Source organism: Neltuma alba, unplaced genomic scaffold (assembly GCF_004799145.2).
Source record: "Neltuma alba isolate B1F8T4 unplaced genomic scaffold, ASM479914v2 tig00012284_pilon, whole genome shotgun sequence".
In the NCBI taxonomy this organism is placed as follows: Eukaryota; Viridiplantae; Streptophyta; class Magnoliopsida; order Fabales; family Fabaceae; genus Neltuma; species Neltuma alba.
Window position 1 is genome coordinate 230,148 of NW_021636805.1, and position 14,730 is coordinate 244,877.

The window sequence follows — 14,730 nt, forward strand, 5'->3', positions numbered from 1 at the left end:
GCTAGTATTAAGGTGTTGGCGCATGTTTTGGGGTCTATTTATAATAGGAGGGAGTCAAGGGAACTTGACAAAACTTGTGTGTAAAGAGTGGTCCTTTCCAAATGAATTGTAATATTTATATTCATGAGTAGTGTGAAAATTAATTATACCATTATTTGGTTATCAACGTGGGACTTTTATTCGTTTGCAAAACGCTTTAAAGAATAGAATTTCAAAATTAAATACGCCAATAAAAGAAATAATATTCCTCTGGTTTTAAATATAAGACCCTTATACTAGTAGGTATAAAGGTATAAGGGTCTTATATTTAGGACTAGAGGAGTACATTTCTAAAAGGAAAGAATTTTTTCTGATCAAAATCAATGACTAGAAACAAATGAGAATTCTTTATTTCTTAATTTGGTTAAATTGATAAGATAAATCTCGAGTAAACTGATTTTAATTTATTTGTAAATAATTAAATCATATACAAAATAAAATAATTAAGCACAATGGAGATCTAGAGAGAGAGAGAGAGAACATCCATGGAGAAAGAAAGTGTGAAATGTAGAAAATTAGAAACAGGACTCAAGAACAGGGGCCCAAGAGGATCACAGTTGTCTCTGATAAGGAACATTTGTGTATTTAATTACTAGTGTTTCAAATTACATAAAGAAATAGCTTTGATCAATTATTTGACAAATAAGCATTTTGATATTATAAAAATGAATAAAAACCAGACACTTCAAGAAAAATAAGACAAAAGTAGATCAAACAAAGGATCATTATTTATTATGAAAAGGAAGACGATTTGGGAATGTGATGCATGTGAGAAGAGCATGGTCCAACTTCAAGTCCATGTAAAATGATTGGCTCTGTATCGTATCTCGCCATCTTTTCTTTACTATTTTTTCTGCTCCACACAGTTTCCCCCATATACGTACAAACCCATGTAGTATATTAATATATAGGGCAGCTTCTGAAGCAATGAAAACTTTGATATGTTTGTCTAACCAAATGCATTAAATAAGCCGCGAATATATTATATTTGGACCCATCACTTATAAGCTTCCATTAAAGATCCACAGCTTGATTTTCCCGACCAATAACAAGCAGTACAGAAAAAGAAAAGGAAATGGAGGCTTCTCTTGATGCAGTTAGGTTAGAAAAAGCAGAAACATGAATGTTGTAAATATTGCTTAATTCATCAACTTTGCGTAAGATGACCAATCCCAGAACCGTCCCCAGGTTAAGGTTTGATCAACTAATCACGTTTCCTAAAACAAAGATTTAACTCTTTCGCAATCTATTCTTTCCAGAGATACACACACAGATTCTAATAACATGTTCAAAGTTTCAAACTCTGCTCATCAGTACTGTTTGACCAACGTCATATCTTTGACACGTAAGACATATGCTTCTTCAAAATAAATGCACAGTTAGCTGTGCCATCTTTCTTTTTTTCTTTTACCGCAACATTAACAATTGGTTAAGATTAGGACATGACAGGTGGCTTTGGTCATTTGAGTACTTCTGTAATATCGTATTCTCTCATCAGAAACTCAGAAAACGTATAATGGAACGAAACCCAATGATGCACCGTGAAGCCCATGTCTGTCTTTTCTCCCACCTTTTACTGCACATTCAAAGGACTCAGAAATGCAATTTTAATACAGAAATCACAGACACACACAGATATGAGAATAGAAGCTGCAATATACTATATGGGATCTAACTCTCTCAGTGTCCTGCTAATAATAAATGGATATCCAGTGGTTCAGTCTGCTATAGTGAAAAGAGATCTTGTTCGTTCATTTTTGATCTGACAGCTGCAATTTCGCCACATTCTCTATTGTAGAATGAGGCGAGTCTCAATAATATTCGTCAAATTTGAAATGGATGGATCAAATTTCTTAGATTGGACAGAATATATATCTATATATATCACGGATTGTACAGAGTCAGAATAATCCGTCCTGGTACTTATATATATATATATCATCACTACTTGGGATGACTCATGTGTCAACATCATATTCATCTCTCTTGTGATCTCATTGGATACGCATGTTTCACATTATTCCAACCTCTTACCTCCCACATTAGTTGTCTCCATTTGCCAACTTTTTCAATAAAAAGTTAACACACGGAGCCTCTCAGCTTATAATCCCAATGTCTATATAGAAGCTACATATGAAAACAAGGACGTGTCATGTTTGGTACCACTTTTTACTTACATACACTTCTTCTCACACTCACTACTCACAGTTGGCTTGTTTGAACGGCCACTTCCATATATATGACATGGAGAGACAGATAGTGACGCATATTATAATGATTGTTAAAATTCACTGCAAGACTACTGTTTCTTCACCCCAATGGTTTTCACCAATTGGTACACATATGAGTCAGAACGAATTGATAGTAACATGATCTTTTCCAGGTATAAATTCAGGTCATTGGGTTTCAAATGAAGAAAGAAATCTTTCTAAATGTTAGTTTCTTTCATCCATAAGACTAGAACTCAAGATCTTTTTCAAGGGCGTCGGTATATTGAAACTCTTCTGCTCAGTCCAACTGATACTGGTTCGATATGTGAATATTTAATCTCAAGTGTTCAAAAGATCTGTTTTTTTTGCTATTTAAAAAGCTATTTTATCAATCTAATCTGTTGTGTTTGCAAAACTTAGGGTTTTTGGTCCCACCCCTTGTCGTGTTGATATCGATGAATAATTGTTTTAGGAAGTTTTGCGTGATTGACGTTGAAATCTTATTTTCTCTATTGGTTTTCTTGCTTTGAGAGAGATCTCTACGAATCTTACTAACTACGAGAGAGAGTGAGAGCTTTTGGGTGCTTTAAAAGCATAATGATAATAATCATAATGGATTTAGTATAATTAATCAAGAAAAAGAAGAAAGATCTCTCATTAATTGAATGCCAAAGTCTTCCTCACAACTCCTAAGTGACCCACCTTGTCCCCTCCTACTCATATGTGTGTTCTATTCAGTTTTCAAAGCTACCTCGCAATTAGTCAAATTTTCTCGTGTAAGATAAAGAAAGTCTCTTTGCAAATCCCCATGAAATGGATCACCTTTGAAGTGAAAGTTTGCATCTTTTTTAACCGTTAGATTTGATGATTAATCATCATTAAGACAACCCTTCAAGTGGCCAAGTCTACTCAATTAAATTAGTTACCCATAGGTTTCTAGTAATTGTAATTTTGGACTGTGTCATGGTTAAACGAAAAAGTCAAGTTTACTAAATCATGGCATTTTGTAATATGAAAATTGTAGTTAAGGAGTCAGATCTTAAAAATTGTTAAAGGGTCTTGTGAATCGAAACTATCATTAGGTACGTTTTACTAAAATTATTGCTATAATTTAAGAAAATTATAGTTACGATTCAGTATAGTGACTTTCCCATAAATTAATAGTAACTTTTGCAAAATTTTGCGTAAAACCTGGAAGTAAATTTGATGCTTATAATCAATTACGATCAACAATTCAACATTGGGTTTCTTTAGATGTAATTTTTCCTTTTCAATTAACCTTTCCTGCTAGAGTGTTCCATTTCATGTCATGGAAGAAGATGCAAATGGGTTATGAAGGTCTTTTCATAGAGAAATAATTAATCTTCTTTAGGTGTGGGTCCCGATGATTAAAATTTACATAACATGGGATTACAGGTGGAAATTAACAAACATATAATAACGAAGGTTAATTTAGGACTCACATCAGGATCCCCATTAATCAGAATCACAAAAAGTGATTAAACCTAACAATCCCTTTTATGCTTTGTTATGTGGATCCAATGATTTTCTCTATTGCAACGAAAAGAGAGCTAGCTAGGAAGCTAGGGTTAGGAAAACCAGGGCTACCTAGCTAGATGGTCCACTTTCATCCCACTATATATTATATAACAGTATTATATATAATAATATCAAATAATATTACTGGCTATAAAGTCTATTATATACTCCTAATATAATTGTTACATGTTTTTCCTTTAATCATAACTCCCAATATTTATTTTTGTAAACATAGACAATTCCAATATTCAAAGGTTAGTTTCAACAGAACGTAAAAGAAAAATTAACATTAAGTACAGTACTTTATTGACGATCTCCTATAACATTGTATAGTCCTATTCATGAATAATATTGTCAAAAATAAAATAGCACGTACATCTGGCTGGAGAGTTGCTGGGACCAATGGTGGCCAAGAAAAAAACTTGTACCATTTTTAAGTTGGATTCATCTTCTGTGCTTTTTTGTTTTTTTGGCCAAATCTTCTGTGCTATTTTTGGCTTCTCATAAATGCTTTGTATTAGACAATAAGACCTGTTCACTTGTCAGATCAAGACTCGATCAAAGATCAACTTTCATCGCTTCCTTCACATAAGATTCCTCAATTTAATTCTTATCTCTACTGATAACTGTTGTTTGGTAACGATCTTTTCACTAGGCAATTAGGGATAAAACTTTAGAAAAATTACATTTTCAAATCTTACTTAATCCAGATAATTGAAAAATAGTAAAAGTCGTCATTATTATTCTCAGTGATTGATTTATATGAAAATTTTTAAGAAATAATATTAATATCCTATACGGTCGCCATATTAGAGAAAGAAGTGCTTGAATTGGTTCCTAATTGTTGTTTCTAAAACGATATATTGATGCTGTTCATTCTGTTCAAAAGCTCAACTTTATCATCTCTGTGGTTAGGTTTCTGGATGTGCGAATGAAATTCAAAGTCATCATGTGCAATAAAATTGGCATTCCTAACTAATATGTGCGCACATATGTATATATAATTGCATTATTCATGCATCTGCCTACACCTATTGACTTGTCTTTTCACTTCCATTATAAATTTGTCATATAAAGTAGGTAGAGCTCAGTCAAATTAGGGTTTCAATCTCCGAGTAGCCCCCAAAACTTATATAGAGAATGTTAGTTAGGTCTCTCTCTCTCTCTATATATATATAGACATATATCTACAGCTACATCTTGACACGAAGGGACTGAGCAGAAAGCCAAACACAGATTTAGTTGACGCAGTTCGAGTTGAGAGCCTTGAAACAAAAAGGTGCAGAAAAAGAAGAAGAGAGAGGGAGAGATTAGGGTTAGGACTTAAGAGTTAAGAGTGTGAAAATGTTGTGGGACATGAACTTGGGTTTTCTCCACTGATGTAGGGAAACACATGGGAAGGTACATTTGATTGGATTGTATACAGTTTGAAGAAACATGAAGGTACGTAGGTCCCACACTTGTATACGTCACATATATATTGGGACCACATGTGTAAGGTTTTGTGGCACTCTGCCCCCACATGAACTCTTGCTCTTTTGTTTGGTGTTAAAGTGGAGTGATCAAGCAAATTGTCCCCTTATACTTTCCATGTCTCTTGTTGATTCATTAACAACTGTCCTTTTGACATTGATCTATCTTGTGAAAAGAGTTTTAACGCATTCAGTTCGTTAAAACAATGTAAATAGGATGAATTATTAAAATTAATTTGGAATAAAACGTGGATAACTTCCTTAACTGAGCAACAACAATCCACTAACAGAGCCTGGCAGATCAATGATAATTTACCCTTTAAACTTTATATTATACTACCCCCAGTTCTAAAAGCTGAATCCCAGCTAGCTCTTGTATAAGGATTAAAGCTTTTATATAGATAATCCTTTCAAACTTCATATCATATACCAATAAATTGTTACCATACTTATAACTTATTCCATTAGTAAAATAACGGACTAATTAAACATAGTGGAGTTACTTGCAGTAATTTAAAAGTTTAAGAGGCTTCATTGTTGTGTTTTGTGGGTGAGAAATTAATAATATTAATTCAAAGTTTTAGTGAAGCTTTATTAAAATTTAACATCCTTAATAACAAGTAGATGATGAGGCTTGAATCTAACTTCATAACATTTGTTTAATTATTTTGTCGACTTCAACTTTTTTAGAACTTGGTGTTATGGTTTCCACCACCAATTTAGGAAAATGACTTTATGGCGTCAACCGTGCTTCTTCATTAGCTGTTGTTGATTAAAGTGAGATGCCTATATTATCACATAAGATCGCCCAAATCGTGATTATGGCCCACCATTAGTGCTTAAGAAGGAACATTAACCAATGGAACAATTCAAGTATATTTAATTTAACTAGAGATCATTAAGAAACACCATTATCCTATCACATTAGAACCTCACCCCATTATTAACTTTTTAGTAATCTTTTGTTGCTTTTTCCAACCATTACTTTGGAAGCATCCAAAAATGATGCAAAGACAGCCCCAAATGTGACTTAAATTAGTTTTCGAGTCTCATAACACAATTTTTTTTATTGTTTATCTCCAAGTCGCTTTAATTCAAAAGCAATTAGATTTAAGTGCTCCCCAAACGATGTGGGTGTGTGACTCAATTAGGCTCTTTATGTATTCCAAGTGACACTACCTCTACTACTTTTTTAAAACTGCTACCACGCACCTATCTAATTATTTAATTGATTAAATAAACAAATTGGTGGATGTGATCAGATGAAGCTAATAGCTTTAAGTCATGTGAAGTGACTCCCCCTCTCTCTCTCAAATTAATTAATTAAAATATTATTAATATATTAAATCCGACGTGGAGCTAACTCTAAATTGTAGAACACATACAATGTCCACATTTATACATGACAAAGAAAGGGAATGATTCCAAAGTCCCCTTGTGACTCTTTACAAATGTTTGGAAGCTCTTTCCCGTGAATTTAGTTTTGGTTGCAAAACATCATATATATACAAGTGACTTTGGTCAATATAATATTGAGGCAAATATATGTAGTTTAATTTGCTAATAAAGTGAGGGACAGTGAGACGGCTATATATGCGAATTTCTGGCCATTGGATTAATCTCATATATAATATAAATGATGATGACATGTACATTTGTATAATTAAATCACTATGAAGGCGATGCCTGCTTTTTCTTTTTCTTTTTCTTTTGTTTTTCCATTATATTATTTGCCCATGACATTGATTCAGTGGCCATAAATCCAAACAAGATGAATGGGATACATATATATATACACTCCTTCTGTCCTTAATATAGGACTTAATTGTTGAGTTAATTTTGGTTCTAAATATAAGACCTATTTATTATATGTATCAATTTTTCCTAAATTACCCTTATGAATACTCCCTAACCATAATCAAGTAAGTTTAATAAACGTTAAGTTTATACAAGTACTAACAAAGCCTTGCCTCATTATCTTTAATCTTCTTTCTCTAAGAAGGGCCATATATGTTATGTGTGCTATTAAAACCAATATTTGGCATAATACTTGCTCTGTTAAAATTTGCTAGCTAACTTTCAAGTAATGTGGAGCGCTCATGTCCTTAATCGGTTGCCATTCGCATCTCATCTACAATTTAAATTTACTCCATCGAAGCCCTCATTGTGATTTCATGGATTGCTGCGAAGCCCAAAGCCCTCATTCGTTTTGTACCTCCTTTGTACTTAACCGTTTGTGTATTGCTCAATCGCAGCAAATCGAAGCCTCTCGTTCCTTCATTTTTTTTTTTGAACTTTTGCATTAGTCTTTCTCGAAGCTACTCATTTTGTCTTGGTTTAGGACCTATTTGAAGAAGTGTATAATATAGCTCGTTCACTTATATTTTGTTTTTCTTAGAAGGACTAATTTGAGAGTAATTCTTTGAGTTAGCAGGTATCAAAAGACAAAATTTTATGCATCGTTTTATTTTAATAAACAAATCTATGATGGAGGAGATAGTCTATAGGGAAACTGCTCCCACGTAAGCTGTCACTTAAAAAAACAATTGGGAAACAGATTTCGATCATACCACTTCCTAACGAGGAATCTAATTCTTAATATATAAATCCAATTTAGGATTGCACGTGGCTGTGGGATTTGGTGCCATGGCTTGAAAGGGATTTAGAAATTTCTTAAACAATGTCATGTGCTTGTTTTTAACAAAACGAAACTTGGGATCAACAGTTAGTTGTCCTTATTAGCTTATGGCATAATTGTCTCTTGGGAAATGCAAAGCACATGTATAATGACCTAACTCACTGAATTATATATATATATATATATATATATATATATTAATGGCCTAGATTCAGCATGTCATGACAAGCTAGTTTATAGTTTGCAAAAAATGAGGGTTAAAGCAAGTAATTAATGTGTGACTCAAAGTTATATATATCCACTCCACCCTTTATTATATTCCATTTCTTAATTCATTTATATGTATATATTATCAAATTGCTATCATCTTGAGTTCATGGAAAATGTTAATTAATTTTTATTGGAACTTGTTTGTCAGTGAAGATTGGTTTAATTTTTACTCTCATACTTCACAAGAATGAGTGTGCGAATTCCCTTACAAATTCAAATAAGGATGTTTGGAGGTGTCATTTGAACTTTAAAGTTATAAGGCTACTTTTAACCTATAGAATTTTGTCGCCCCAACTTTTGAAAACTTAATGGTAAAAATATTTCTAATATTATTTCTAAATGTTTGACTATTGAGATATGAATTCTTGCATATTTGCACAAGTATTCACCCAGTTATCTCATGGGGAGTTAGCTGCACCAACAAATGATATAAATACTATTGTTGCATTAGCGTTACTTACGTTGGTAGCATTCACTCCAGTCACTAGCCCTAGCTTTGGCATCCCCCTCCTTGCGATTAAGGTAACGACTTCGGGCATGGCAAGCTCCCATAGTGTGACGGGATAGGCTTGCCTGCCATCCACACCAGAATAAATGAAGTTTTCTGAAAAAACCTGCTAGTGGAGGAAGACCTCCTAAGGATAAGAGACATAGGGCTAAAGAGAGAGCCAAAAAAGGATCGGATCCTGATGCATATAGATACAAATGGTCCAATGGGAGCAAGAATTTCCAGGAACATTTGGAACATTTCATTTCTGAGCAGAATAGCCATTTTCAAGTAGTGTTTGATTGATTACGTATTAATCAATATTTGATTGATTGGTCTGAGGTTATCGACAAAAAAGATTTCTCTAAGTCACTTTGTTTCTCCTTCTTACTAAGACTACATAATGTTCTTGTAAATTATGGCCAATACCAGGTATATAAGCAGTGATTTCAAATCCAGAGAAAAAAGATCGAATGGATCTTGTAGGATTCCCAAGAAATTCTTCGATTTCTTCTTGAAGCATATGAATATTCATCTGCTTCTCACGTTCCGTGAATAGTCGGGACATTGAGGAATATCCAGAATATGTGGAGGTTGACATGTCTGGAAGCACAGGAGAACGTTCTTTTGCTGATATTATTACCGGTATTCGATATTGGGTTATTCATAGCATTACTATACCCTCCCTATTCATTGTGGGTTGGTTATTTGTCAGCATGGGTTTAGCTTACGATGTATTTGGAAGCCCTCGTCCCAACGAGTATTTTACAGAGAGTCGACAAGGAATTCCATTAATAACTAGCCATTTTGATCCTTTGGAACAACTCGATGAATTTAGTACCCACTTATTTTTCGGCAGTATATTTATGCACTGCTTACCATCATGGTTTAAATAGTTCCATTTTGGTGCAAAACGGTAATAGATACCGAGGCTTTGCAATATTTGATTGATTACAATTCTGTATATTCCATTTGAATTCCCAGCAATGGATACTTTGTAATCCAGTAATTACCGTTCGTTCTATTAATTGAATTGCAATTAAACTCAGCCCAATCTTTTACTACAAAAATTGAGCCGAATTGGAGTGCGGTTCGTTCGATAAATTCCTACCTCTCTATCTATTTCTGAGATGTTTGGATTTTTCAAAACTCCATGGACATGCAGAAGAGAAATGCTATTCCCACTCAAACCAAGACCCATAATCCCCCACTATATATACATAAAATGACACTATGTATATGTGTACTTTTTTTCTTTATAGATTCGGTTTTTTTGAAGCATAATATGGCGTATTTGCATCTTTCATACTCTTCTTCGCTTTTATACTCTTCTTCAATTTATAGATATATCTTTCAATAAACAATAAATTCAAAAAACAATAAAATAGTTATATCACAATTCAATCCTTTTTTTTTCCTTCTCCACTCGAACCAATTCGCCTACTCGACTTCTTATATTGACAGTGATTGGTATATCTACTCCAATGATACTATTGTTTCGTACCATTATGGAAGAAGATTCAGGTAAAATATGCACTTCCTCGGGAATGAAAATTTATAATTCTCTGTCAATTGGATTAATGGATCGTCCAATTGGAAATGATAACAGAAAGCATAGGTTGTTATAAGGAGATTCATTAAGCATATAAAAATAGTATACCATCTAATTACCTTATTTCCTCTATGGGGAAATAAGAAGCCCCAACTACAAGAAAAGACCTTATGATAGTCAATATGGGTCCTCACCATCCATCAATGCATGGTGTTCTTTGACTTATTGTTACTCTAGATGGTGAGGATGTTATGGATTGTGAACCAATATTGGGTTATTTACATAGAGGGATGGAATTAATATAGATCCTCACCAGCAAGCCATCTCTTTTTCTTAAGCAAATTAAAGTAGTACTATGTTTGGATTCACGTTATTAGCACATGAATTAAGATTAAATCTTTTTTTTTTTCTCAATATGATCTTAGAGATGCGCCTCCTATATGGGCATATTTCTCACCTAAAATTTAAACCAAAATAATATAATCAAAGGAAGGGGCATGCTAACTTCCTTAGATATAGTCCTAAATGTTAGGTAACTAGCTAGTTCTTCTGTGATAGCTTCCAAATTAAGTTCAAACCAATACATAGAAAAAACTAAGCTATATGTGGATCATGACACTCTAAGTAGGCTTAAGTTAGGAATTGAAGGGCATCAGCACCAAAACTTTAAGGTAAGTAAACAAGAGAGTACATTTGATTAATTAAGGAAAACTAATTAATCAGTTGAATTAGGTTTGAATTTGATTGTTCTCAAAATACTGCTTGTCTAATATGTTGTTTTCTAATACAAGAGAGGGAAAAAATGGAATAGTCTGATGAAGGAAGATAAACAACTCATCCAGAGAGAATAAATAATCTCTGTTCGTTAGAATTAGATATAAAACAAGATAATAGGCACATATTATTAGGTTATAACTAATATTTGAAATGTAACATAATTAGATAAAAAGTTGCAAGCATGAGCCAAATTTGATTATAATGGAATGACTCATAAATTTTAAGGCATATTATATAATGCACAAGTATATTTATTTGATCAACTAAAGGAAATGGCAGGGTTAAATGAGGTGATATACTGCTAAAACTCTAACAAAATATATAATATGACTAAAACATGTAATATACTACAAAGAGTATAATACCATAATTTTAGCAAATAATATGACAGAATCTTGATTTAAATTGAACACTAGCCCTGTTGTTTTTAAAAGCCTGTTTGGAGTAGTTTGTAAATAGTTTTTCAATTGTAATTCATGCAATACAAGGTAAATATATGAAAAAAAATTTTGTCTCGACCTACGTAAAATGTGTTTAATAAGTGTTTTTAATCGTGATTCCAAACAAGCTCTATGAAATTTGAAACTTCAGGTCTTGGGACGTGAAGTCTTCAAATGCCAAAGAATTGACTTTAGAAAGTAAAAAAAAAAAGGCTAATACAAATTTTGGTCCTTTAAGTTTACTTTCATTTTGATTTTAGTTCTTCAATTTTTTTCATTTAAAAATTAGTTTGCATAATCCAATAAAAACTTGAATCATTTTGCTTTTTAAGGGATCAAAGCTTATAATTTGAAACTTGAGAGACTAAAACTAAAATAAGGACAAACTTAAAAGACCAAAAATTATATTAACATTTTAAAAAATAATAGTGAAAAAGAACATTATTTTTCACATTGTTTATGATATACAGCATTTTTAATCAGACATAATTTTCTTGGAGTGGCGAGTCCCACCTTTATTTCCAATCTATCTATTTACAAGTACAAGTCAAGTTTGGTTCGTTTTTTCTCCCCCAACAAAAGTATCTTCTTGTAAAGCATTATCGCTGGGAGATAATTTTTAACAATGATGTATAAATTGCACGGATCATAAAGTTTTTCTTTTTTACTAAAAAGGGATGTAATAATAATAAAAAACTGTACAAGAATCGGTCAACAGGCGACAATTAAAAGGCCCCGTTGTCAAAAAAATTCCAGTGCATTCTTAGCTCTTGATTGTGTGCTCAGCGAACACATTAACAGTGCTTACTAAATTATAAGGAGCAAGGGCATGGTCTTCGAAAATTCTCTTGTTCTTGTTGTCTCATAATTTCTAGAATAGCAGGCCGAATTTAATCTGTCAGACTTGACCTTTGTTCTTTGGATTGAGATTGTCGTAGATCCAATCAACAAATGAAGTCTGGGGGTGTTGAAGGATTGGGTCACCAGTCATCAAAAAGCGGCAACATTTCTTAGCAAAGGGGCAAGTTTGCAGGACATGCTCAGTATCTTCAGTGTGCCGGTTGCAAAATGAGCAAGTCAAGTCATCTATCATGTGTCGTCTCGCTCTCTCCATGTTGGGTAACAGTCGCTCTTTAATAGTAAGCCAAAGGAAAGTGCGTACTCGCCGCACGCCTGGCCATTTCCAAATCCAGTTCGTTCTATTATTGGGTGCATGCCAAGAAAGTTCATGGACCACTTTATAGGCCAAGGAGATTGAGAAGTCGCCATTGTCAATAGACTCCCAGCAGTAGGAAGCTTCTCCATCTTGGGGAGATGGTGGCTGGATTGAACTAATCTTGAGTAAGATGTCGATCGGGAGGTAGGAGATTCTCAAAGAGAGGAAAGTTTCAAATGTAACAAAATCATTTAGGGATTGTGCAGCTTGGTTCTCATCTATTTCTACAGAGGCACGTAGCTTGAGTGGTCTGATCCCTTCTATCCACTTGTCCGACCAAAATCTTATGCTCATTCCATCTCCTGGGTTCTAAACGATGTGTAGATTGGTGTCCTCCCAGACCATAGCAATGCCTTTTCACACATGCGAGGCAGCTTTAGAGTTGAGAGATTGAGCATTCTTCTTGCGCCATTCATATTTTCCACGAAGAATCTTTACCCATAAGGCATTTGGTTTAGCAACTAGCTAATAAGCTAATTTAGAGGGGGAAGCCCTATTTTAGTCCTCCGTGTTCTAAGACCATATCCACTGTTATGATTAGGTTGGCACATATCCTCCCATTTTAGGGGATTTATCCTTCGATGGTTGACGTCACTCCCCCAAACAGAATCTCTGATTATTTTGTCTATTTTGTGACAATAGTCACTTGGAAGTTTGGTTGTTTGCATAGCATAGAAAGGAACAGTGCTGAGAACTCTTTTAGCCAAGGTGATGCGTCCTAGGGGTGCACATCGGCAGGGCAGGACCCCTGCCCGATGCCCTGCCCAAAGTAAGAGCGGGCTGCAAATTGCAACTCGATGCCTGGCCCCGTTGAAGCCCTAATCATTTTGGGCAGGGCATGGGCAGGGCGTGCTTCATTGCCCAAAGAGTGATGCCCTGCCCTCATGTCATGGAAAAAAAAAATTCTATCCATACCTAAAAATTACATTTTATAATTCTACATTTTAACACATAAAAATCATCCAGAAATAATCCAAAACAAGTGAAATCATCCAAAAATCGTCCAAAACATATCTTAACAATTATCCAATTAAATAACATCAGCAATCCATTTAAAGCAAGACAATCTAAATTTTATAATTGAAGCTTTACTCTCCACAATTTCCACAAAAAGATGGACCACCTGAAAAAATACAAATAAAAATAACTATAACTTTAACATATTAGAAACAAAACAATTAAAAAAATGTACTTCTAAATTTTAAAGAATGAATAGATGCACCTTACCAACTTAGCCAATCACGCTTATAAAATGACCCTTCAATCACCAATCTCCCCTCCAGATGTAGCAGCACCTAGGAAAAAAAAATCAAAGAATAATTACACACCAAATTATGAAGTAATATATATATGAATTATTGAGGGTTAGGAGAGAAGATTACTAGCAAGTTGAAGGATATTTTCTGACTCATCAAAATTATCGAATTCACGAAGCTTGTCAACAAATTCAGACATTGATTGCCCAGGTTGTAGCCAATTTTGGCTACAAATTAATGCTTCTGTCATTCTGGAAGACAAAGAACTCCTATAATGGTCAACCACACGTCCTCCAGTGCTAAAGGCAGACTCAGAAGCCACTGTAGAAACTGGCATAGCCAATACATCTCTTGCCATGTGAGAGAGAATTTTATATTTTTCTGAATTAGCTCTCCACCATAACAGTATGTCAAACTCAGCTGCAGAAGGGATCTCATCTCTTGAGTCTGTTGCTAGATATCTATCTAACTCAGTTTGAGGATCTGTTGAGGTTCTTTGTTTCATGGATTCTAACCACTTATGACCTGGATCCTCTTCACCATCATCATCATCATCATCAAAAGAAGGCAGTGAAGTTCCACTTACTGTACTTGTAGAGATAGTCCCTGATTCAATAGAAGTCCCAGCAGAGTACTCATTAAACAACCGATACAAACAATCTTTGACCCTCTCCTTCATAATCAAAGATACTTCAGGATCAACATAAAGACGATCAAACATATGATGCACATATGCTAGTTTATATCGGGGATCCAAAATGACAGCCACAAACAGCAATGGATTCATATTATCTGTTTGACCCCAATACTTATCATACTTCACCTGCATGCTGG

The 14,730-nt window shown here is 34.1% G+C and overlaps 1 long non-coding RNA gene across 1 annotated transcript; it reads right to left on the reverse strand.

The window, feature by feature from the left end:
- Window positions 1-13,696: 13,696 nt before the first annotated feature.
- Window positions 13,697-14,115, reverse strand: LOC114725839 (uncharacterized). The gene is made up of 3 exons (XR_003738451.1): window positions 14,023-14,115; window positions 13,868-13,935; window positions 13,697-13,763 (listed from the first exon to the last, which is right to left on the reverse strand). It is a non-coding gene; the product is annotated as an uncharacterized LOC114725839 (long non-coding RNA).
- Window positions 14,116-14,730: the final 615 nt, after the last annotated feature.